This window comes from Piliocolobus tephrosceles, chromosome 1 (assembly GCF_002776525.5).
Source record: "Piliocolobus tephrosceles isolate RC106 chromosome 1, ASM277652v3, whole genome shotgun sequence".
Taxonomy (NCBI): domain Eukaryota; kingdom Metazoa; phylum Chordata; class Mammalia; order Primates; family Cercopithecidae; genus Piliocolobus; species Piliocolobus tephrosceles.
The window spans coordinates 156093538-156120671 of NC_045434.1; the positions used below are offsets into that span (position 1 = coordinate 156093538).

The following is a 27134-nucleotide window of genomic DNA, read 5'->3' on the forward strand; positions in this document are numbered from 1 at the left end:
TATTGATTAAAAGTATAAAATAAAATATTTTAAAATTTAAAAAGCAGTTAAAGTAGTTGATTTGTGGATTTGTTAACATAAAAGACCTTTTCTCCCACACTTGAAGGTGAAGCTCAAGGATGCAGAAGAAGCACAAAAACAATCAAACAAGAAAAAATTTCCTATGAGGGGATTGTTATGATCTAATTTGGAAGGCAAGAGTGATACATATTATATTACACAACAATCCATGACATCATATATCAGACAGAACTATCATGGTTAACACTAGGAGTTCAGCAAACTGGCTATGGTAATTAATATCACAGATTCTGAGTTGGAATAACAACAGACATGAAGAGAAATTGGCAGGTTATTTTTCTGTGAATCTTGTCACTACTTAGTCCTTTTGTAGTTCAATGCAAGAAATATAACAATCAGGGAATCTGATTTGTATCCCAGGTATTCCACTATTAGCTATGTGACCAGTTCCTTTCACCTTAGTTTCCTCTCCAGAATTACAGTAATTGTGCCATATGTCAACTGCCTCACACATACTTAATGCTATGTTAGACACAATACATCATTTATTTCTCTCTACAATGTAATTTGGCAAATATGATTACCTAAATTTTATATATAGCAAACTGAGACTTAAAGAAGTTATTTGCTCAAGATTGTAAGCTATGATAGCAAGTATATAACTGAATTTAAACAAAGACTCTTCTAGTTCAAAAAGTCCATGTACATTCTACAGAATAGCATTACCTCTCAAAGTGGGGTTTAAACTAGATGTTCACCAAGATAGGTGATGCTTGTAGCACAGAATAGTGATTAAGAACTCAAATTCTAAGGGCATACAGGACAAGGCTGAAATGCCACCTTTGCTTCCTAAGGGTGTAATCTTGGAAATTTTACTTAACCAGTCAGTCTCAGTTTCTTCCAGCTGTCTAATATGTAATGGTTAAATGCAAAGACTTTAGATTCAGACTGCGTGGGTTCATTGCTTACTAGTTGTGTTACCTTGGGAAAATTACTTAACCCCTATATTCCTCAATTTCCCCCATTTACAAAGAGGCATAATAATTATGTCTGCAAAGGTTATGAGGACAAAATATACTAATATGAGTTAAGTATTTAGAATGGCAGCTGGCTCTATAAATGTTAGCTATTTTCATGGTGCTTTAGATGAATTCAGAGATCACTTTAAGTTCTAATATTCCATGATTCTAGAATTAATAAAATACTGTGCAAACAACAGAGAATCATCTTTACTCAGAAATTAACCCAGTTTGTGTCTTTGCCTTAAACAATTCTAAAGTGATTTTCAGTTTGTGAGGCAAGAGAGTGGCTTTTAGTTTTTAAAGGACTAAATCAGCTTTGTACAGTAGCAATATCATAGCCAATGAGGTTTATCTGAGGCATGGTTATTGCTAATTGAAAAATTTAAAGGACTGAATCTTAATGCAGAAAAGAAATTGATTTTAACACAATTGTTCATATTAAATGAGGCCAGATTTGAATTTATACAGTTTCAGCTGCATGGCTTCTTGAGTAAATGGTAGATCTTTGAGTCTCTTCTGTTACACAAGAACTGTAAACTCAGTTTATTCGCTTGAAAAATCATCAATTACTAAGTTTTCAGAAAATCTGAAGTGCAGTCATTGCTCCAACCTACCAAGCATGCTGTATGTCTCAGTCTTTGAGATTTCTCCTCTCTGCCTTGAATTGTCTTCCTCCATTTATCACTTCTTAGGTTCTTTCTGGTCTCTAGTCAGATTTCACCTCCTCAGGGAGGCCTCACTTGATCACTTTTTAATGTTCTCATCAATTTCTCTTCATATCATTTCTTGCTGCCTATGAATTATAATTCATTAGATTATGTGTTTTTGTCTGTTTCCCATGATATCAAGGACTTTGTTCAATGGAATATCCACAACACATAAAACTGTGCCTGGCATATAGCAGAAGTTCAATAAAAATTTGATTGAATGAATGAAAGAACATCGAGGACCCAAACGATCTCTGGGTCCCTTCTACTTTTCCATATTTGTCTTAATGATATGAGGGGCATAAGTTGTCTTATGCTTTTTTCCCCCTCATCTCATTGCAGAATTGAATACATCAAACTCCAAATGCATCACTTTCAAAATGATTGCTAAGCATGTGATTTTAAAGATAACTCAATAAAGTTTCTTGGATAAATACATACACAAATAAGTGGTTCTATTTAAATAAAGTTAAAGGAGGCATTTGCTTCCACTAAGTTAGGATTAGTATAGCTTATTGGTTAGAAGCCTCAGGAAAGCAAGATTAGAATAAATCTTCCTCTCTCATTGGCTGTGGTCAGCCATGACATACGGTCCATCTTGATATCAAGACTCTGACCCAAGTTACTGCACAGAAGAGTGAAAATATAATGTATTACACTGAAAAAGAAAGCACAATTTTAGAACTCAATAAAATCCTAGATTTTAATCCCAGCTTCACTGATATCGTATCATCCAGGGTATGCTTTTTACACTTTCTATTTCTCAGTTTCTTAATACCCACCTCATCATGTGGTTTTTAGAATTAAATGAAATAATGTATATACAAATATGTAATAAAATCACCTTAAATAAATGCTATTTTCTCCATCCCCACTCCATTACCATGCTTTTTGCCTGCTCTGAGCCTTAGGCCTTCAATCTTCCTGCCTGGATAATTGACACTGCTGCTGGACTTCAGCTTCTCCTAGGTTGGACAACTAGTCCACAAGCAGTCTGTCCGAATGCTTCATTCATACCACAGACCCTGTCCTACTGGGGCTCAACTATTTCAGTACCTTCAGAATTAAATTGTCACCTTCAAATCAAGGTCTTAGGTGGTTTTTTAAGTACGTTTAACATTACAAAGTTAAATTGTGACTATTAACCACATTTCCGAACTTTTTTCTAGATTGCTTCTGCTGAATGCTCAACATGGCCTATAGGAATCCTCTTGAAGCCCTCTGAAATCTCCTCTTATTCTAGGTTAATTCCCATTGACTGAAATGAGAACTCCAGTCTCTCTGGCTTCTTTGGGTTCCTCTAAAGTCTTTGCACATGCTTATCCTTTTGTCTCTGTTGTTCCCCACCCACACCCAACTTTCTCCCAGTTATGCTTACCTAGGCCTTCATCTCTCAACTTAAATGCTACTTCCTTTGAGAAGCTATCTCTGGACACTCTACTCCCAAATCAGAAGAGGTTTCTTTGTTAAACTTATGGCCTAATCTATCTTGTGTTTACAGTATCTTGTCTTTACAGTATTTGTACTTTTGTTTGTATTATCATTTAGCTAATTTATAATTCCTAATCATTTTATTGTCAAGCTTCTTGAAGCTGTAATCATATTTAATTTTGTTCTCAGTTGTACTCTGAACACTTGACACAGAACCTGGAACCTAATAGGTCCATAATAAATATTTAATTAATAAATGGATAGTATGCAGAGGAATATATATGGTAAATCCTCATGGATAGATTATTGAAAAGTGGGACTTTAAGTGAAACAATGTACTGTATATACTGTATGCCATAGGAACTTAACTCTTGTTTGTATCAATTAACCTACGGTAAAATTAGTTCTACTCTTCAGTATGTCAGTTCACTTAAAGTCACAGTTTCCAAGAACCTATCAACAACAAGTGAGGACATACTATGCTCTAACTCAAAAATTTCTGATGTATTAATTATATTTTTCTCCTTTTCTAAGTGTGCATTACTTTAATCTGGGGATCCCATTATTAAATTCCAATTTCCACTAGAAAAACCAAAGGAGTTGTTGGGCTCTGGTCATTCATTAATCCAATCTTTCATATTTATCACAAGCCATGTTCTATGCTAGGCACTGAAAATGCAAGGATGAATAGCCGATGTTACACAAATTTTACTCTTAATTGTGTAAATTTATATTTCTTTCTTTGGTCGACATATTATAGATTTTAGATATATCAACAAAGAGTACAGTTACCCAATATAATTTGTCTTTGTGACTATAGAAAGAAAAAACAATTAAGTACATAAAAGTAGTTAATGTTGGTCATGCTGGCATGGAAAATTTACAGATCAGTATACATTAATAATTATTTAATGGCCTCTACCAATAACCCTTAATATTGCCAAACAAACTTCCTAAATATACTTTGTTAGTAAAAACAGGCAGTATTATTGGTTCCTACTCTTGAGCAACTACAACTCTGCTATTTTAATAAATGACCTCTCATGTAATTTTTTAAGTGTCTAATTTTTCATCTGCTGGATATGTCTAAGTATGTGGCAATTAGAAGAGATGGAAAAAGGATCCTGATTTCAGAAATCAAATTAGGATCAGGCATATAACAAAAACAATGAAAGAAATCGTATAACCATGTAATTTTACTTTGCAATCACTACGTAATCATTTATTGTGTCATTAACGCTCACAAAGATAAATTTCTCCATTTTAAACAGAGACACCCAGTGAGCAGTAACCTGAATTTTTTTTTTTTTTTTTTTGGAATTTCATTCTTTAGGAGGGCTTTCTTCTGTGTTTTTGTGAAGTTGCCCATAAGAGTTATGTCATTACATATAACCAAGGAAACCACAGGAAACTTGGTTGCTAGGAAACCCCTGAATTGTCTTGATGAAGATCACCGCAGTAGGCTTGGCTTGAATAGAACAGATGCTAGGAAAATAAAATTACGAAGTTACAGTCACTTTTTTTTAAACCTGGGATGTCTCGTTAATTGGCAGTTAAGTCTTTTCACCTAAAGAAACTAGAAAAACTGTTTGTCATGTCTGAAAGGCCATCACATAGGTGGAACGGGGGCCACAACAGGGTGCTGTCAAGGGCACTGTGACAGTGTGTGAGACTCTACTCCAATGAACACATTTTTTCTTTTCCCTATTAATTTGGCTACCCAGGGAAAGGGGTGTGGTGACAGCTACTGTCATCTCAACTGAAGGATAGATTTTAAAGAAAACACACTTGTAATTAAACATTTTCAGACCTATGACTTTCAAAATTCTCTAGTTTCCTTCATACAGAGTCAAAGAAGTCTGTACCTCTTTTCCAAAGACATTAAGATGTTTTTTAATTATGAGTAATGTCAGTGTCTATAAACATACATACACACACAAATATATATACATATATATATATGATTTTGTCATCTAAGACCTCGGGGAGCTTGTAACTATTTGTTCCTCTGAGTAATTTGACTATGATAACACTTACAAGAACAAAGAAATGTCCCCAAATTGGTCAAGCTGCTGAACCATCCAACATAAGTCCTCTCTTAAGAGTATGAGGTGATAGGCCACCCAAAGTTCCCCTCAAATATCATATGTATGTTCCTATGACCTGTCCTGCCCTCGAGTACATTATGGATGTATTCATAAACTTATCTAAACCTATTTAGAATCTAAGTGTATTTCTAGCTCTATCACCCCTGGAAGAAATAGGGTTTATAGCTTTATATTGACCATCATAAGAAGTGATACTTTCTTTTACACCAAGCCTACCTCTGAAGGTAATCCTTTCTTTCTACTATTCTACAAATACATTTGCCTTATTAATACCCTTATCTTTCTACAGTTTTGTTATCTGTGTATTAGCTAAGGTCACTCTGTCCTGAAATTCCTATGTCTTCCATGATACCAACCAAGTTTTGTTTTTCAAAATGAAGTTACAAGATGTAATTCTTATTATCCCTTCTTCTTTTTTCTAAGAGTTGAGTCTGTCATCTACATAGATCAAGAGTATACTCCTATTTTCCATAAGTAGATTTTGAACTTTAGTTTATATACAAATAGATAAAATCTTGTGTGACCAATGGAGAATTTTAAATAAGGTGGATAGTATAAGTAGGCAATCAGATCATGATAGAAAAATAACTCTATAATAGCATAATGACAGAAGTTTTGGTGTAGAAGATAATGGCTCAGAAATGATTTGGGTACTTTGTAATACACAGAACAATCAGCTGTTTGAAACAAAAAGCCAACATACCACAAAACAAATAGTTTTCAAATGTTTAAGAAATTGATGTGATTATATCATATGCAGTCTTAGCAAGGTGACTGGCTAAGCAGCTCTTTTACAGGGTGCCTATGAAAAAACCTCTGTATCCTCAGAAAAAAAAGATGAGGATTTTGGGGCCATTGCAAGGTGAATTAATTTTACAACTTTATCTAAAGACAGCCATTAATAAATGAAGTGTCTGTGAGAAGATCTATGTTGGCATGACCACCCTGTCCTGTCCTTGGCCCTATCTTGCTTTCATTATTTTTATTTTTATTTTTTAACAGTTTCTCAGATAAACATGGAGATTACATTTTCAAGAAATCTGAACACAACACAAATCTGACAGGGATAGCCACTGTAAGGTACTAGAAAATCAAAACACTAAAATTGAGTAACTATCTAAAATGATGGATGGAGACTGTAACAATAGCTGCTATGTAGTGGATGGCTGTTGTTTACAAGGTACTTTGTATACCTTGTCTCTAATTCTCACAGAGTTTTGGCAAATTCAGTATCATTATTTCCAAAAATGAAGAAACTGGAGCTCTAAGAAGTTGTGTAACTTTCTTACAGTTAGTCAATTAGTGACAAAGCCAGGACTTGAGCCCATGTCTAGTTACCTCTTTACCAGCCAGACTGGCTAGCTTATGCTTTCATAACAACAATGTCAATCTCAGTGGTTCAATGCAGTCCATTTTATTTCTCATTCTTCTGTCTAATGTGGGTCATATGGAGAACTCTGCTCAATACAGTCACTTTGGAACCCTTGTTGATAGGGCTTATATCTCCAAGGCTGCAAAGGCAGAAAAAAAGGATGTGATGAATGACAAACTAACGCTTAAAGCTTCTCCCTAGAAATGACATGATCTGTCTACTCACATTTCAAGAGCTAAAAGCTAGCTAAATCTTACTTGGAGATGGGGGAAGAGGAGGGATATAATTGTATTGTTTCCAGGAGATGAGGAAAAAAAGCCCCAGTGACTACCAGGCTCTGAAGTCCAAGTTCTGACCACTTTACCTTGTTGAATATTCAATAGCATGACATTGAAAAAAGATTAATTAACAGGCTTCTGCTTCACTTAGGCTAAAAAAAAGTGCAAAAATACAAGTATAGCATAGGGTAGATCTGACACAGTAGCAGAAAATGTAAAAATATTTAAGAATTATTAGAATAGAATCTGTAAATGAGACATCTATGTAATGCAGCTGTACAAATAGGTTATATTAACAGCATTGTAAAGTCATGATTCCGGCAGACCAATAATTAGTCCCCACGCTCCCAAATCCATGTCTCCTGTCTAGACTTTCCTCCTGAGCCCCAGGCTTCTTTATCTGACTAAACACTAGACATCTCCAGTTGGATACCCAGAGGTTCTTGGATCTCATCATCCTAAAACTGACTTACTAACTTCCTGTCTTTAATAAATAAATAAATAGCCCTCTCCTCACAGATGCCTCGTCTGAGTTGACATAGCACCAGCCAGTTCCCTAAGTTAGAATCTTTAAATTCACGGTGTTCTTCCCACTCCTCTTCTCTGCTTCAAACAGGCAATCACCAAGTTCATTTAACCTTTACTTAGCAATGTTCCTCCATTCCAACAACCCCAGCCCAAGCTGTGGTTCCTCAGCTAGTCTCAGAATTATTGCCATAAACTCTTAACTGACCTTCCTGCCTCTAGTCTGGACTGCTCCAAATCATTTTGCCTACTTCTGCCAGAGTAATCTTTCTAAGATGCTTTTAAAAATACTGGCCTACTTGCCATTGACTGCCCTTTCAATACCCAAAGGAGAATGGCCAAGCCCAGCTGTATAGAGCATAAGAAATTTCACAATTTTGATCCTACATTTCTGACTTTATCTTTTGACTGTAAACCTTCATTGCAATATGTGAGTATAAAGAGCAAGTGCAGACTTATCCAGTAGTCTCTGAACATGCCAACCACTCTGTTCTTCCATAACTCCATGCCCTTATACATGCAGGTATCTCTCCCAGGCATAAGCACCTTTCTCTTCAAAGTCTGGTGAATTTCCACCCAGTCCTTTAAGATCTAACCGAAACATCACTCTTCTCAATTAAACTTCTCTCTTTAAACACCTCTATTATTATCGTTGTCACACTGTATTGGTGTTATTTCTTTACAAGTGTACCTCCTCTAGTCAACTACACACTGTGGTAGGAATTAATTGTCCTAGAACTTAATATGGGCCCTAAAGTTTTGAAAGAATTAGGATAAAGATGAGCTGGAGAATGAAATGCTAATTGGATGGAACTAATGGTGGAGTCTGCAAAAATCAACATTGGGTTAAGCTTTGCAGAAACAGAGTCAAATGTGAAAATTCCACCGGCATAATAGAAAATTAATTAATACTAAGTAAAATGTGGTTATAAACAGGAATAATAAGTAAAATGTTATTTAGCTAATCATAATAGGAACACTCATTCGAATTCCCTAATGATTATGACATAAAATAAGAGAGTGTGGGATATCAGAAATGTAAAAAATAGTTCTGAAAGCAAATCATAGTAAACTGCCAGCCCTGGCCAGGTGGCTCCAAAACTCTGCTGACCCTTTACTCCACCTACCATCTCCTTTATGAAAATCTCAGGTAGAAAGGATACAAAATATTAACATCACACCTAACTGCATGCTCTTCGAGGAATTTTAAATTAGCACAAAGGAAAGTGTTTCCCTTAAGAGCTATTCTGGCATCTTACACTCACATATTGCAATTGGTATATGAGGCCAAAGCAACATGCTTTTAATAAAACACCCTATAAACATGGGATGGGGTGTTTTTCATTACCCTGGTGATAATTCTGCTTTTTTCCCATCAGAGTGGAGAGACACTGAACCCCACTGAGCTGATAAAATAGGCTCTATGAATCCCTATAGCGAGAACAGCATTAGCAGTAGGATTGCTCAGGTTTCCTGTCGCAAAAGCCTGGGTAGCATTTTATTACTAAAGTTGTCTGATTGCTTTGGTTCAAACCTTTTCCCCAATTCCTTTCTTTCTCTATTTAAAATAACAACAACAAACAAATGAAACAATAACACGACAAGCAGCAGCGTGGGATGAGCTCCTCATCATCAAAGACAGCTGCGCAAACTTGCAATCAAAACACCTATTTTTAGTCTAACAGAGGCAAAGCTTGTCATGATTCCCCATAACCTGTCAAGACCAAGGGAAATATGTACTGCATGCCCTGGATCTTTGTGCTGGCACAGTTATAATGTATTCAGAACCAGGGAAACATTCTAGAGTCAGAGTATCCAGCCACTCTGCTTCTTACAGCAACCTATCATTTTGTTTTCATCGGCTGTCAAGTTATTACTTCCCTAGCTGCATGTAGGGCCCTCTAGATCTCCCTTCTCCCAAAATAAAACTTCTCAGGTGCTCTGAGAGCTACTTCCCATGAAGGTAAATGCAGAGTGTGCTGCTAGCTCCTATTAAAACTTCTCCATTCATTAAATGTGCACCTTGTCTCATTATTAAGAGGACATTTAAATTTTCCTGTCTGCACTTCTGTCATAAAAATTCCATTTTTAATTCAATGACTTGTTCCAAGTCATTTCATCATTCAATGCTTTATGAAAAATTTAATGGTGTCTATTCCTCTAAGTCCCACTAAAATTGCTCTGTGTCCAATGTTAGCTTCAAGTCAGCCTAAGAACAGATACTTATATCTCAAACCTGTAGGTTCATGCTCTTACTCCATAATTCAATGGTTCTCAAATTTTAGTTTACATGAGAAGCACTTGGGGAGGTTGTTAAACCCACAGCTGCCCACAAAGACATTGACTCAGGAGGTCCTGGGTAGGGCACAGGGATGTGCATGCTGACAAGCATCCCCAGGCGATTCCGTTCTACACACTGGGGATCACTGCTGAGTCAATGAGAACAAAGCCTGACATAGGTATATTTCCAGCCCCATCCTTACTAATCCTGATACTTGGTGCATCCCAATGAGTAAACCAGCACATCCCTAAGTCCATCAAGCCAATCCCACATCCCCCACCATCCCTGCCTTAACTCTATGCATGTGACTGGCTGTTCACTTTGGTTTCTTGATCAGTACCTCTGTTTCTAACCAAAATAAGAACTGTGCCTGTAACTTCAGCCCAATGCTTGGGACTCTGCCTTGTTCCCAGGAGGGAGAATCCCTTCCACTGTAGTGCTAGTCACAGCCTACATTTCTACCAGAACCTAGACAGATCACCAAGTAGAATGAAGATACTATCACATACCTGAAAAAAGACTAAAAACAGCCCAGACCTACCATATCTGATCTTCACTTCCATACCTGAGCCTCCAGACCCCTAGAGCATCAATTTGGAACAGCAACTTCTTTGAGGGTTGATCCCTCAGCCCTTCTACTGGATGAGTTTCTTGGGGTCTAAACCAGAGTTTGCTCTGGTCCCCACCTGAGGAATTGTTCTTAATGTATTTCACTTTGTTGCTATGATGTCATTGGCTAGACTGAGGGTCATTATAAGAAAGATTCCTATGAAGCTCTTTATTGTAACCACTGTAATAATGTTTGCAAGGGTGTTCACTGCTTTATTCAATTTCCTCCTAATGAGAATGCATGGGAAGAAATTTCTGTCTGGTCTTGATACCAAATATAGATTTACTGCTTATGAGCAATTGATTTGCGTTTTGTCTTCTGAACAATAAATTTTGTAAGAGAGAAGGCTCCTGTTTTTCACCTTTGATTGGTAGGAAACAAGACCTACCTCCAGCATTATATTGTATGTTTTAAGTTACATTCCCAGCAACATTGTCCCCACTTTTATTTTTCTATTTTCTTTCACCCCAACGTGTACTCTCTTGTTATATTTTCTATCTCTCTTGTAAGCAGTCTAATTTTTAAAATTGAATTAAGGTTTACCCTTTCTGTACTGACCACATGGACCCAAGAAAATGAAATAACTCAACGGCTGAGGATGACAAAAAATCCTATCAACAAGCATGTATTATGTATATATCTCATGCTCAGAAAAACTGCAACTCACCTGACAGATTATGACATAACACAGAGTGCTCACGCTTAATATACCTACAATGTAGCTGAGGAATGAAGACTGGCACATACAGAATGATACCACATGATACAAGTGTAAAGGTTAGGAACAAGGTGATATTGATGGTTGTTAGCATTTCAGGAGTTTAACCATGAAGGAAATTAGTGAAGGGAGAGTTAGAGATTTTCCAAAGAGTTAACAATTTTCCAAAACAGATAGAACTTAAACCAGCACTTAGGTTATGGAGATAATTTAAGGTTTTTGTATTGATAGAATAAGGAGAAAAACATTCTGGGTCAAATGAGCAGCATGGAATGGAGGTACAGTGAAAAGGAGGAGGAATTTGAGATGAAACAGACATGAATTTGGATCCTGGATTCCTGAACTTCTCAGAATACTTTTCCTCATTTGTAAATCAGGATAATAACGTCAATGAAGAATCTTGGTTTTATAAAAATTAAAGATAAACCGTGAAAAACAGCTCGTACAACACCTAGCACCCCTTAAGCACTCAAAGGTTAGTCATTTCTATGACAATAGTGATAAGTCTGGAGGTAGGATTGAGTGTCCCCGGCATGCAGGTTTCATGCTCACTAGAATGCCTGCTATACTGTGAGGAGAAGTGGAAAAATGATTATATAGTTAGGCTGGGAACTGATGGTGGGTGGTCTTATAAGTTAGCAGATAGCTTTGGACTTGACAGAGGAGGAACAAGCGAGCTATTTGAAGTTACTAAACAGGGCAGTGACATGATGAAAGCAGTGTTTAAAGAAGGTGAATGTGGCCATGCAGGCAGAGAATGAAGGAGAAAATACTACAGGCATGGATGCTAACTAGAAGACTGTTATGGTAATAGATACAAAGCAACAACAAACTGCAGGATGAGGGAGGCAGCAGAAGACTGCAAAGGAGAGACTTTGAAATACTTTGAAGAAAATATTTCTTTCTTTGGAGAGGATTTTGTGACTGGCTATGTAGGAGGAATGAAGGAGTCAAAGGTCAAGCCTAATCACAGTAATTGTCCTACCCATTACCTCCTGTTTGTCTTTATCTCCCACTAGATTCTGAGCTCATATGGAAAAAACACCATTTCTGTCTTGTTCACAGATGCCTAGCATAGTATTTCAAATCTAGATGATACTCAAAATGTTTTTAAGCAAATTTCATCAATGAATAATGAATTAAATTTTGTTCTTGGAAAACAAATCAATATATAATATATAATATTAATGACTACCACAAATATTTATTTATTGAGCCTTTCTATTGAGCACTTTATAAGCACTATATACATATTATTTCAATCCTGTCAAAATTCCTATACAGTAGATACTATTACTATCTCCATTTAAAACTGACAAAATGAGGCACACAACATTGAGGCAATTTACCCAAGGATACTTAACTAGCAAATGACAGAGCCAAGATTCAAACCCATGTCTTCTGATGCCAGAGCCTATACACTTACTCAAGGAAATGGGAATGGGCCCTGAAAAAAGAGCAAGTCTTGTCAAAAGAGAAACAGAAGTAATGGAAACCAGATAACTTTTCCATACCTTGTACTTCATAAGCATTTAATCTTCATATCAATTCCACAGGTAGATATTCACATAGGTTTAAAATGCTCTCCTACTATGGATAAGCAAGGTGTCCAGAGAGAACAAAGGAGGCTCCTTGTTCTCAGGCAATAGAGGACAGTAGATGTGAAAAGCAAAATAAGATAAAAGACACTAGTAAAAGAAGACTGCAAAGTACCACCTGATGAAGTATGTAATGAGGACACAGGATAATCAATGCTGGGATTTGGGAAATGGGAGTGAATATTATCATATTCCCTTGTTTTAATGCTCCCCTGATTTTATTTTCTTATTTCTTTCTGCATATGCACTTCCAGCTCTCCTTTTGTGTTATAAGGCTGTATAAAATATATTAGTCCATCCAAAGGGTAGTTTAATAAAAGCTTCCTTTCCAGGAATCTGATGACGTATTAGACTAGATGACTTGTGAAATCAGTACATGCCATTTTAACGGGCAAAGTGGTGTTTTTGCAAATGCAGAGTATTTGTAGCTACACACACACACAGAGAGAGAGAGAGAGACAGAGAGAGAGAGAGGGAGAGAGAGAGAGAGAGAGAATTTTACTTTTCATTCCCATGTATAATGTTTCATAGTAAAGAAAAGATGGGCTTTTATATATCCACCTGTCATGCAGAGCAAACTGTTACAACACTAACTGACCAAATCACTCCAGTACTACCACTAAAGCTTGGACACTTTCTACTAGTTCTCATTGCTACCAGGGTTCCTGGCAAAAAATGAAATTTCCTTTGGAATCATCAACAATATAGATTTGAATTGCTAATTCCGTACATAGAATTTTCTTTATCCCTGAATTATATATTATATACACTTTATTCTACTTCAGAAATTAGTACAGATAGATGATTATTAGAATATATATTTCAAAAAGATTTTTTAAACATTACTTCAAAAAGATTTACTTTCACTAAATTTCTTTTGTAAGGTGAATTTTGTTGAACTTTTATGTGGAAAGTGTGGACCTCAGAACGTTTGGGACATGGAATATCATCTATGGAAGATTCTCAGTCAAAGTCTGGTGGGACTTAACATTCAAGTGAAGAGGACCTAGCACTGAAGCTTTTGAATGAAATGGAGAATGTTGATAACAGACGAGAGATATGCGGTAGGCGAATTAATCTCAATTGATGTCAATGTTAGACGCTTTCTCTCTTATGACTAAACAGCAATTTTTATGGAGGAAAAGCAAGAAATAAGAGACTATAATTGAATTTCCTCACATAGAGCAAAAGACCATGGAGAAAGCTCTGTAAAAGATGCAATAGCTGTGCATCAGTAAGACCACAAAAAATGGAAGAACGTTTTAGAAGTTCTGGACTAAGGGCCAAATAGAAGATGGGAGATCTCTTTCTGATTTATACAACATGTTCTCACTTACAAGTGGGAGCTAAATATGGGATACACACGGACATAGAGATGGGAACAACAGACACTGGAGGCTACTAGTTGTGGAGAGAGGGATAGGAGCAAGGGCTGAAAACTACTTATTGGGTACTATGCTGAAAACCAGGATGATGGTCCAGTTATACCCCAGACCTCAACGTTATACAACATACCCCTGTAACAATCCTGCACATGGACCCACGATTCTAAAACAAAAGTTAACAAAGGGGAAAAGAAAAATACATTTAAAATTCCAAAATAAAAATCTCCGACACTTAATAGGGGATAAGAAGGCCAGAGTGTACCTGTAACACAAGGTGACACCTTGATGTTGCCTCTAAGATGGGGCCCCTCAGCACCTGGGGACACACTGGTGAAGACACGCTTTTCCCACTTCATTTTCTAAAGACTTCCTATCATTTTTATTATAAACTCAGACTATTTCTGCAATAACATCCAAACATTAAAACCTTTGCCAATGTTTTCAATAATTATGTTTTGAATTTTACTTATATAATGAAGCCTCATCTTTTCCCTTTTTATTCCCCCAATACTATAATTCAAGTTATAAAACTATCTTTTTGCTTGCTAAAAAGATAACAATATTCTTAGACTGACTGGTTTTGTCAAAGCATCTTATTTGCTCAGTTTTCAACAACTTATATTACAGACATGTTCTATTGGTAGTGTCACGGTGATTTGTGGAACTTGGTTGGTAACACTTTGACACAATTTTTCTGTATGAACTGGAATAACTTTCTCACTTGGGAAAGGAAAACACCATGGCACAAAACCACAGAAATGTCAGTCTGGTCAATGGCTCCCATTATTCTCAGAGATGTGCCAATGAAACAAAATCCTAAAGAATAATTTTAAAAATATTGGTAATCTCAGCCTCTCTTACAGAGTTAGAGACCTAGTGTTTTTCAGGACATATAGAAATACCTGAGGACAGAATGGGCCTTTGTTGGGATGAAATAATTGCTCAAATTTGAAATTAATAAATGTTAAAAATAGCAGACCATTTAAACTGTCCAACAAGTATTAAAATTATTTTCATTAAAGCTTGTTAGTATATATTTATATGCTTATTTTTATTTCTTTGAGGAAGATCTTCTACCTCATAGTTGGAAAGACTACTTCACAATTTAACAAATTGTATTTCTAGTAGAGTTCTCACATACTTCATTTTAATACTTTCATTCTCAGTTCTGCCTCATTGCTCTTAATAGCACTTTGTTGCATTATACAAAATATTTTTTACTCCTTGACATTTAGTATCTTCAAATAATTTCAAACAGCCATTAGCTCTCCCTTTAGCCCCCACTCCATCAAGCTGTGCTAATTAATTAGCTCCTTTAATCTTTTCTCTAAATAATTCTCTCTTTCTCTAATCAGCTTGTGGTGAATTCTCTGAAGTTTCTTTAATTTGCTGGAATTTGGTGAGTGGCATTACATGGCATTACAGATGTACTACAAAAACGATGTGCTACTACTCTGCAGAATATCTGCTGGGAATTTAAAGCACCGGCAGGTTCATGTGGCATATTTTACATGTAACCTGTAGGCTGCCAGATGTCTACAAAATGACAGAGATGAAGGGTTCAAATCCTCAAGCTCCCTCAAGTCACCAAATAGGGCACCAGTGTAACTATGACCCAATCAGCAGGAGTTTTTAACTATAAATAGTTATATTTTAACTAGAAATACCTGTTCACACCCCAGGGTCCACTGAAAATAAAAAAGCATTAAATGAAATTGAGACCGAGAGAGAGAGAGAGAAAAAAAAAAAAAAAAAAACACAGAAGCAGAGAGAGACAGAAACTGAGACAGTGAGAGAGTGTGTTCAGAGCATAGATTTTCATTTTTAATTCTGTTTTAAGAGAATCAATATACACTATAAGAGAAAGATGTGCAGGCTATCTGGTGGCAAAATCCATCCCATTTTTTCTATCAGCAGGGTTTATTCATTATATCTACATGTATTTCCTGAATAAATAAGAGAATTGATAAGTGGATTGTGGGGGTTAGATTGAGTCTCTTTCTCTCCCTTATGCCCACCCGTCCAAAACTGTAAGTGACCCACACCTTAAGAGAACAGGAGTGTTCTTTGATAAAGGTGATAAAGTAGTTCTTCCTACTTGCTAGAACCTCTCACGTATTATGCGCTTTTCATATGAGGTCCTGTGCTAGGCTGCAATGCAGAAAAAATGAAAAGATAAGATTTAAGATCTACGAGCAGATTTAAAGTACAATTTATGATAGTGATAATGAGGGAGCTGTCACAATTTTTTAAAAGATGAATTGCCCAGTAAACACTAGAACAGGTTGGAGTGGGGAGAAATAACCAATTTTGTCTCTAGTCTAGAGATTAAGCATATCCTATATAGGTGGAGACAAGGGGAAAGTATATATTAGGAGATAGGCTGCACAGCATGGTGATTAAAGAAAGAGGCTTTAGGCTGGGCTTGGTGGGTCACACCTGTAATCTCAGCACTTTGGGAGGCAGAGGTGGGCGGATTGCCTGAGGTCAGGAGTTTGAGACCAGTCTGGCCAACATGGTAAAACCCTGTCTCTACTAAAAATACAAATAATAATAATAATAATAATTAGCCAGGTGTGGTGGCATGTGCCTGTAGTCCCAGCTACTTGTGAGGCTGAGGCAGGGAAATTGCTTGAACCACGAAAGTGGAGGTTGCAGTGAGCTGAGATCACACCACTGCACTCCAGCCTGGGTGGCAGAGCAAAACTCTGTCTTGAAAAACAACAAAAAGAAAGAGGCTTAAACCAGGTAGAAAGTAGTCTCAATTTCAATTCTGTAGTTTACTAGCCATGCAACCTTAAAAAAATGGACTCAATATTCCTACTACGCAATCTTCTCTTTCATAAAATGGATATAATACAGAGAACCAACTGTTCTCAGTGCTTACTATGCGTCAAGCAAACTATAAATACTTTACATGAATTAACTCATTTACTTCTCACAAAATCCACGAACTGGCTACCATTGCGAGAAATAATTTTTACAAATTGCTTAGAACAGTACAGAGGATGTGATAATCATTTGGAGAGGTTGGGTATGACTATTATTACATCATTGTCACCATCTGAAGATATGAAAAATAAAGTACATAGAGTTATGTTATTTGACCAAGATCACACAAACAAGAGTTGGTAAAGGCAAGATTTGAATCAGGAAGTCTATTTATTCCTAGAGACTGAGAACCCAAGTTCTTCACAATGTGGCCTTTAATAATAAACTAATATCTCTCAGAAGTACCTGGCACTGTCCCAAACACACAGAAAGCCTTAAATGTTAGTGAGCATTCTTACTATTGCAGGGCAGACCAGAATTATAGTCAGGACAGGATGCCATTCATTCATTCACTTAACCAAAATTTAGGGAATATCCACATATCCTAGGCACTGGACTCAGTTCTGAGGTCATAAATGTAAGTAAAACATGGTTCATGCCCACAAAGAACTTTCAATATATAAAGGAAATCAAGTTCATAAATAAATAACCAAAGTACTCTGAAAAGTGTGCTATGGGAATAATGGCAATAAATTACACCTACCTCACTGAATTGTCATGAGAATTAAATTAACGCATATTAAATGTTTGCATTAGTGGCTAGAACATAGTATTTAGCATAAATGCATTAGCTATTATTGACTTTATTGTATTCTAACCATCTGAGTGGTGGTATGCTCATAAAGAAAAAGCAATCAGACCCAGAAGAATGAAACTGAACCCCACCAATCATCATACATAAATATTTACTCAAGATGGATTAAAGACTTAAGCGTTAGACCTCAAACTATAAAAATCCTAAAAGAAAACCTAGGAAATACCCTTCTCAATATTGGCCTTGGCAAAGAATTTACAGCTAAGTCCTCAAAATCAAATCCAACAAAAACAAAAATTAACAAGTAAGACCTAATTAAACTAAAGATTTTCTGCCACCAAGAGAAACTATCAAGGGAGTCAACCGACAGCTTACAGAGGGGGAAAGTATCTGCAAACTATGCATCTGACAAAGGCCAAATATCCAGAATCTACAAAAAAATTTAAACAAATCAACATGCACAAAACAAGTAACCCCATTAAAAAGTAGGCAAAGAACATGAACTTCTCAAAGAAGAAATACAAGTACCCAACAAACATATGAAAAAATGCTCATCATCACTAATCATCAGAGATGTGCAAATCAAAACCACAGTGAGATACCATTTCACACTGGTCAGAATGGTCTTTGTTAAAAAGTCTAAAAACAACAGATGCTGTCAAGGCTACAGAGAAAGGGGAACTCATACACCGATGGTGGGGATGTAAACTAGTCCAGTCACTGTGTAGATCAGTTTGGAGATTTCTCAAAGAACTAAAAGTTGAAATACCATTAAATCTAGCAATTCCATAACTGAGTATATACCCAAAAGAAAATAAACTATTCTACCAAAAAGACACATGCACTCATATGTTCATTACTGCATTATTCAGAAAGACACTGAATCAACCCAGGGGCCCATCAACTCTGAATTAAAGAAAATGTGCTACCTATACAGATGGAAAATTATGCAGCCATCAAAAAGAATGAAATCATGTGCTTTGCAGCAACATAGATGCAGCTGGAGGCCATTTTTCTAAGCAAACTAATGTAGAAACAGAAAACCAAATACTACATGTTCTCACTTACAAGTGGAAGCTAAACATCAAGAATACATGGACATAAAGATGAGAAAAATAGATACTGGGAAATATAAGAAGGGGTGGGGGACAAGGGCTGAAAACTGCCTATTGGCTGAAAACTACCTATTGCTACTTGGGAGATGGATTCATTCATACGCCAAACTTCACTGTCATGCAGTATACCCAGCTAACAAACCTGCACATGCACCCTCTGAACCTAGAACAAAAGTTAGAAGGAAAAAAGAAAAAAGAAAAAGAAAGCAGTAGTAAATCAATGCAAGTCAAATTTAGCTTCCAGACTTGTTTTGCTTGGCCCATGGTGTTTTGTTTTGTTTTGTTTTGTTAAATGTGAATGATTTGCTGGCATTAAAAACATATTATGCAGTCAAGAGACACATGAAAAAATGCTCATCATCACTAGCCATCAGAGAAATGCAAATCAAAACCACAATGAGATACCATGTCACACCAGTTGGAATGGTGATCATTAAAAAGTCAGGAAACAACAGGTGCTGGAGAGGATGTGGAGAAACAGGAACACTTTTACACTGTTGGTGGGACTGTAAACTAGTTCAACCATTGTGGAAGACAGTGTGGCGATTCCTCAAGGATCTAGAACTAAAAATACCATTTGACCCAGCCATTTGATTATTGGGTATATACCCAAAGGATTATAAATCATGCTGCTCTAAAGACACATGCACACATATGTTTATTGTGGCACTATTCACAGTAGCAAAGACTTGGAACCAACCCAAGTGTCTGTCAATGACAGATTGGATTAAGAAAATGTGGCACATATACACCATGGAATACTATGCAGCCATAAAAAAGGACGAGTTCATGTCCTTTGTAGAGACATGGATGCAGCTGGAAGCCATCATTCTCAGCAAACTATCGCAAGAACAGAAAACTAAACACAGCATGTTCTCACTCATAGGTGGGAACTGAACAATGAGAACACTTGGACACAGGAAGGGGAACATCACACACCAGGGTCTGTTGTGGGGTAGGGGGAAGGGGGAGGATAGCATTAGGAGATATGCCTAATGTAAATGATGAGTTAATGGGTGCAGCACACCAACATGGCACATGTGTACATATGTAACAAACCTGCACGTTGTGCACATGTGCCCTAGAACTTAAAGTATAATAAAAAAGAAAAAAAAGAGTATACATTTGAGAACCACTAAAACTAGAAAGTGCAGATGACAAATTTGAACCAATCTGCTAAATTGCTTGCATCAAATCAACATTATATAATTTTCTGTTCTGTAAAACCATCCCTTATAATTTATAGATACTGTTCTATGGCCATGTTTAGTAGATCTTTTTAAAAATCAAATGATTTCTGGTAGAAAAAAAACATAGAAGATCATCATATAAAAATTTAGATATTCAGTTTCTCCTGAAAAACCTAAAAATTGGAAAGCACATTTCTGCTTAGTGAATATGAGCATGAGCCAAGGTTTAGCTCAGAAAGCCCAGAGGTCTTCTTCCCATTGTATGGTGCCAGAGACCAGCTTGAGGCAGCAAGGCCAGGGCTCCAATTGTACAACTCCTTGTGAAGTGGGAATGACATGTAGGACATACAGAAAGCCCCTTCTAGATAAGATCTTTCCTAAAAATTTATTCACAGGATTATAATTTTGGTCAGTATTATAATTGGATTTTTAAAAAATTTGTGTCAAAGAGAATGTTGTTAAATCTCTTAAAAAGAGGGAATAAAGGTCCTGAGAACCTTTTCTAATTCCACAAAATGCATGGAAACCAGTAAATATAAAACCTGGAACTCTCACTTAAAAAAAAAAAAATAGTTCCGTAGTAAGTTTAACATAGAATTACCATATGACCCAACAATAATAACGCTCCCAGCATACATCCAATACAATTTGAAGCAGCTGTTCAAACAAAAACTTGTACAAAAATGTTCACAACCCAGCTGATATAGGACAGGTGAACCCCAAAATTGGGGCTTAGCCTGGGAGAGTTTTTGGCTTTGCTCAGGAAATAATTCAAAGGTGAGCTGGTGGTGTTAGACAGCAATTTTTATTGAAGTGGCAGTGTATAGCAGCAGCAGAGGTACTGCTCCTTGAAGAGCAGGGCTACTCTGGGCACAGTGCGTATGGAGTAGCCCTCCTCTGCAAGAAACAATACTTCTGCTGCTGCTATGCACTGCCACTTCAATAAAAATTGCTGTCTAACACCACCAACTCACCCTTGAATTCTTTCCTGGGCAGAGTCAAAAACCCTCCTAAGCTAAGACCCAATTTGGGGACTCACCTGCTCTATAGCACAACTATTCACAATAGCCAAAAGCTGAAAACAACTCGAATGTCCATCAACAGACAAACAGATACACAAAAGGTGGTGAATCCATGACATGAAATATTATTCAGCCGTAGAAAGCAATGAAGTACTGATATATACTACATCATAGATGAATCTTGAAAACATTATGCTGAGTGGAAGAAGACAAACACAAAGGCCACATATTATATGATTTCGTTCATATGAACACCCAGCTTAAGCAAATTCATATAGACATAAATAGAAAGCAGATTAGTGCAACCAAGGACTGGGGGAGGGGTAAATGAGGAGCAACTGGTTCAATGGGTACAGAATTTCTTTTTGTCATGATCAAAATATTCTGAAACCAGATGGTAGTGATGGTTGCAAAATAGTATGAATGTACTAAAAGTGACTGAGCTGTAAATTTCAAAATAGTTAAAATGGTGAACATTGTTATGTGTAATAAATCTAAATAAAGGCATTGCTCATAGGACTTAGGTTTTCAACGAGCAGGGGTTTTGTTCTCTTTTGTCCAAGTATCTTTGTTCAGTAAGCTTTTCTTAAATAAATGAATGGCTTAATCAGCACTATTAGAAAGGAGATAAAATAATTACTGAGCAAAATGAAGCATGACCTGACAATTCCTCACAAAAGGAAGGTATTATTAATACTTAAATTTTTCTGACCAAGAAAACATTTGGATATGCTCACCATTATAAATGTGCAGATGAATTCATTAAACCAAAGGTCTTCCAGTCCCTCTTCCAAGGACACATCCATGAGCAATGACATCTCCACAACCTTCTCTGACACAGATAGTGAGCCTGAAATGGGTAAGACAGCCTGCCTGAAGGTCAGGTGCTATCCATCTATTGAATTACAGTGCTCAAAAACGTATAAGCAATGGCTGAGGGATTCCAATCTTGAGGTTCCCAAGGAACACTGCACTCGACATTAAAGCCCTATCTGTATTAAATTTAGCTCTAATATACCCTGGGTCTACTCCTTTCCACACTATTATCTTTATGTATTTGACCTTTTTTCTTCTATGATATGGTTTTCATACCTTTAAGTAATACACACACCCTGCCTAGGATTCTTTCTTGTTTGTTAATGTCCTTAGAGGTGGCATCTGAAACTAGGCTAAGTGTTCAAATATGGTCCACAAGGGTGCCAGAGAAGAATTTCCAGAGTTCTGAAAACTACATTTCTATTGATACAGTTTATATTTGCTTTGGAGAGAAGCATATTATCTGGTTTACTATCGGATTTGTTGCCAACTAAAACTTGGAGTTGGCTGCAATTTTTTTTTCAAAAAGCACAAGGGGGAGACACAGTTTCATCACCACATGCCAAGAAAGAAAAGGGAGGTGGGAGCAGAGAGAGTGGAGGAGGGTGATATGAGCTGGTTGTACAGAGCTGGGCTCCTAAGACTGCTAGCACCTAGTTTCCCCATCCCTTCCATAGTCATGCATGTCATCATAAAGCACTTGACATATTATTGAGACTTTCCTATCTAGGTACTCTTCTAAAACTTTTGCCAACACTGCCTCATTGAATTCTCACCATAATAATATGAAATAGGTTTGAAGACATAAAGTCTCATTGCCCAAGATAAGGTAGACAGTTTGTGGCAAAGCTTCAAATCAAACACAGATCTGCCTAAACCCACAGACTACTCTTAAGTACTAGGTGACATTGTAAAGAAAGGTGCATAGATGTGCCATGGAAGGGTTCAGTCTGCTGGACACACCAATTCCTACCAGACACAGCAGGACACAATCCCCGTCCCAGAGAATCACAAGATCTGGCAGGCCTGGCCATCAAACCATAGCGAGGGCATTGTCGAATCACTGTACAATGGCAAATATTTTTCTATAAGGAACTGGTTAAACGTAAAAAAAAAAAAAAAAAAAAAAAGGCTAAAAGCTGAACACAATTTGTATTAGAGAAGTGGGATATTTTTTGTTTGCTGTTTAAATTTTGTTTGTTTACTTCACCTCCACCTTCATCAATCCTACAGTTTCCACAGACGTGCATTAGGGGTCTTTGCTCTGAGATCCCATTTCTATTATGGCAATGTATTAAAGTTTATTTTCTATTTGTTCCACTTTGATCCCTACTAGACTGAAAAACTTCAAGGACAAGAACCATATATGATTTGCCTTGATGTTCCTAGAATCTAGCAGGTTACCTAGAACAGAGCAGGTATTCAGGACTAAATATCTGAATAATTCTGTGTAATTTAATAACTAAACTAGAATGGAAAGACAGAGAATCCTAGTGAGTTGGCCATGTGGGGACCATTTTCAAAGGCTGCATTGTATAGGCACCAAGATTCTCAAAACAGCCATGGTCACTCTTTAACAAGGAAAACTCCACTCTCCAGCTTGTTAGTAGTCTGGAGGGCTACCTAGCTGCTTGCACCCCTTTCCCCCAGAAATGTTAAGTCTGCAAACTAATATTGGTAAAACCATTTTAGTAGTAGAATTTCTCTCAGAGAAATTATAAGGAAATATCCACACATTTGAAAAAACATTAGCAACATGGGTAAAAAATGTTAGCACTAAGAAAAGAGAAGGAAAGTTCAAAATAAATGATTCTGGAAATCAGCGCTGTCTTTTACACTTGATAGTGATTTGGATGTGTGTCTTTTGGAGGGGAAGGTTAATTCTATTTGGAAATAAGGACACTACTCTTTTACTTCACTGCTTGCTCATTATTTCTTAAGCAGCCTACATAGTATTCATGGACCTTCAGAATTTTCTTTATAGGAGAAGCATGCAGTGAATTATTTGGCTTAAAGCTTCCTGTGCATAGTGAGCAATTTATGTGTGTATATCTATGTGTGGTGGCTTAGGGGTTGATTAAGAGAGATGAAGGTGTAGGTAAAACATAGCCAAGCCATGTCTTGGAGATATACTGGTGCTATAAAGAGAACACTAAACTGACAAACAGGAGACATGGCCTTTAGCATGTCACCTAGGCTCTTTGTAGCTCAAATTTTTCCCCTTTAAAATTAAAGAGTTGGACAAATTAACTTCTGAGTTCCTCCTACCTATAAAGTTGTATGACCTTAAGAAAAGAAGAGGGCGTTTTAGTTCCCCACAGAGTCTGAAAAATCAACATGCTTTATTTTGCAAAGGTTATCGATAACACATAGTCTTATAGCATCTAAAGAACTTTTTCTTGTAACCTACTTTTTAAGATACAAAAGATCAGTCATAACAGGGAAGCTGTCCACAAGAGGTCTACATGCTCCTCTTTTAGAAAGCTGAACTCTGAATACCTAAGAAGATGACAAGAGGTGACAGCTAGGAGGGGAAAACAGTACTCAAAAATGGTAATTCAATTTAAGTTGACACTTAAGGTATATCAGTATCCGGTAGAAAATGATGTATTCTCTGCAAGCTCCTTACATTTCAGTGTTACAGCAATGAAAACATAAGAAATCATTTCAGAATATATTCCCAAAGTTCTCTTCAAAGGGAACTTTAAAACTGAATCCTACAAATTTATAACCAACATTGGAGATTAATATTCTGCTTTATTAATCCAAATTTCTCTGAGTTGCATTTATATATAGATGTGACATTTTTTGAATCATCTAATCTTTATATAATTATCCACTACAGATATATTGCCTTTAATAGTACCTCATTCATGTTTATATAGTAAGTGGATAGCCAAAATAACTAAAATAAAATTGTAAACCTAAAAAGGATCTCAAAATTTAAGTCACACAAAATTGTTTGGAGAAAAAGTGAGCCTGCTTTTATTGTATCAAAGTGCTTGGAATGCCCTTCTCCTAATATTATTAATTTATGCTAGTCAATGCAAATTAAAAGCAATAATTTAAACTTCATCAAGAAAAATGTTAACATTCATTAAGAAAAATTAATATCATTTACTCTGAAGAAAGAGTAAATTTTTAAAAGTCATGTTTATAAAATAATACTTTCATAGCTTATATATTAAATGTCATATTTTAAATGGATTTTGTAATCAATAAAATGATGTTATATCCAATCAAAACAAAAGGATATTCCCTGAATTCCTGTGAATTTATAACTTACCGAGATAGAAAAACATGTTCTTAAATAAATCTTTATGAATATTTAAAACTAAACTACAAACTAAAGTATAACAATTTTAATCAGGTATTTAGCTAAAATAAATAAGAAGGAATCACTTCAAGTGCATGTCTCTGAGTGTCCATGTTTCCATGGCAACTATCTCTTTCCTTTCCTGCTTCCTAATATCTTTGTTGGTCGATATTTTATGGTAATTGTTTCCATGGAAACTTGTACTTGTCTACTTTTTCCCTAGCCTAAATCTCTACCTTCCCAAAAGGTGAGCCAAAAATGTAAAATTTCTCAGCAAAGATGAATTCAGAATGGCCAGAACTTTGGGATGAATTATTTTTAAATGGTTTATTGTCACTTAGTGTCTCACTTTACCACCTTTCACCGCCCCCAGCTTCCCACTCCATCTACTTTTCCCTCTACCATTCCCTCATATACTGACACATTCTTTTTTCTCCAGCTTGCAAATGTCTCTTCCACCCTCAAAGCCTTTCCTCCATGTAGTTACAGATTATATATAGTAACAAGAATATTCACATATTCCAACTAAAGATTTCAACAGACCTTTTTTCTCCTGAGGGAAAAAAATGCATATAGACACATTAATCAATCTAGCTCAACACATTTACAGGGTGCCTGCCCTATATGAGCTGACCACCTGTGGCTATGATTATGAGGAGGTGGTGGCACTCGCCCAAAAAGAATTCAGAGCCTTGTAAAAATGTACAAACATGAAACAGATAATTTCAGAGTAACAAGTGTAAAGAAACACTGTGTCTACCCTGATCAAGATTTCAAAGTCTCCCTCAATGAACAAACACAAAAATACATAGTACACACATGCACATGCATACACATGCATATACATGTAAATATAAGGAAGCATGGTAGTAATATTATAACAGAGCTTTACACAAAGAATCAAAAAGGAGTAAATCTTATTTTTTGTAATCATAAATATAAGTTAAGCCTTCACAGGAAACATAATTCCACCCAAAATGGTTTAAGTGAGAGATACAATGAAGGGCCAATTTACAGAGTTTTCATTTCCTCCAGGAAGTTTTTCCTAACCTAGGCCCTCATTATTACCTAGCCCCATGACACCCTGTTATTACCTATAATGGTACCAATATTCCATTTTAGAGATTATCCTTTCTATGTCCTCAATAGACTTGAGATCTGAGAGAGCAAGGAATATGGCCGTTTCATTTCTACACTGCTAATGTCCAAATATAGTATGTGCTCAACAAATGTGTGACCTCTACTAGAAAAGACAGAATTGTGGATAATTAGAGTCGCAAATCTAGAAAATAGTATAATGCAAAACTAACTGTAGAAAATGATAAAGGCAGAAGTATAATCATATGCTCTGGAAGAGCTGAAAAAAAGAAATTAATATTATGATAATTCCTCTTATTGGATAGTGACAATTTGAGATTTACTTTGAAGTTTGGTTAGGATTTCATCATACAGAGATAAGCTAAGGAGGGTATTTCACAATAAATGAAGCTTTATGAGTGGCATAATAAGAGGCAAAAAGGAACAGAGGATGCTCAGAGAAAGAAATGCTTTCCGTGGATGTCAAAGACTCAATAATGGGAACATGATTGGAAAAGTCAATTGGAGCTATTGGTCAGACTTTGCTGACACACTTCAATGCCCAGGTTAAAATACACAATAGATGACCATGTAAGGACATAGCAGGGTGTTAACACAGTTACCGAACAGAAATAGGCTTATCTGGAAACCATTCTTAGAATGGCCACAGCCTGTTCTCTTTGTCAAATAATTCTTCTTGCAATTTAAAGCTTTATTTAGTACCTATGTCTCATAGAAGAATGGAATTCTTCTAATTCAGGACTTTATGAAGACAACAAAAAATTCAATTCAAAGTGATTTAGCCACACTGTGAGGTGAAATTTACCTACAGTTAACCAAAGAGTGAACTGAACATCTACCTATCTGTTACAAACCATAAATAACAGATTTGTAGTTGTGGAATTAAGGAATTGATCAAAGCAATGAAAGATGATCTCATTTGGATCTTCCTTTTC

General features: G+C 36.3%; 1 protein-coding gene and 1 pseudogene across 3 annotated transcripts in view; one reads left to right on the forward strand and one right to left on the reverse strand.

The window, feature by feature from the left end:
- The window catches only part of PDE4B (phosphodiesterase 4B), a 597589-nt gene that overhangs the window by 268491 nt on the left and 301964 nt on the right, over nt 1-27134 (reverse strand). The window lies entirely within an intron of this gene.
- LOC111541535 lies at nt 1356-1477 on the forward strand (annotated as a pseudogene).